A 792-nucleotide genomic window follows, 5' to 3' on the forward strand; every position below is an offset into this window, starting at 1 on the left:
CCTAGTTATCAGGCTTCTTGGGAGATCATATACCAACCTTTTCCCCAGATGGTACGTGCAAAAGTCCTTTGCTTTTTTATTCTCCACATAGATGAGGTTTGTTGGAAAGAACCTGGCTTGCCAATGGCAAGTGGTCTCTCTGACCAAACTCTAAACATGCTCCTCTGAGCCACTTTTTCAACTAGGCCTCATCCTTGTGTAAGCAGATGGGGTAGGGGTTCCTTGGAGAAAGAACTAGATATAGCTTCTTGACATAAGAGAAGCCATTTTAGGCCTAAGCCATTTTGTGATCTAAGCCTGGCCACAATGCTTGCCTTTGAATAGGTCTCAGTAATAATGATCTTAAGGGAATAAAAGAAAAAAGAACTCTTATCAGGCAAGAGAAGGAAGAATAGCAAAGATAACAAATCAGATAATAAACACTCAGTTCATTTCAATGGTAAAGATTAGCCTGAGGCACTTTTTTGAGCTGTTCTGCAGAATTTAAACCCCCTCCAGGGCTCAAACACCAGATCTACTGGAAACTAAGGGATGTTGACCTATTCTGACCCTCATAGCTTCAATCATGCTTGGAACTCTGTCGACCTTTGCCCCAATTCTATGCAGAATTCTCTGCTCAAGCTCCTTCATAAATATGCATACACCAGCCAAGCCCCTTCATGAATATACATATATCCTTAGCTTAAAACTTCCCTAATTTTGCTGTTCAAGGATACACTCCTTTGGGAAAGATCACCCGTGTTCTCCCTACTTATTGCAAATAATAAATGGGTCCTTCTTTCGCTCTTTCCC

This window comes from Lipotes vexillifer, unplaced genomic scaffold (assembly GCF_000442215.2).
Source record: "Lipotes vexillifer unplaced genomic scaffold, Lipotes_vexillifer_v1.1 scaffold861, whole genome shotgun sequence".
NCBI lineage: Eukaryota > Metazoa > Chordata > Mammalia > Artiodactyla > Lipotidae > Lipotes > Lipotes vexillifer.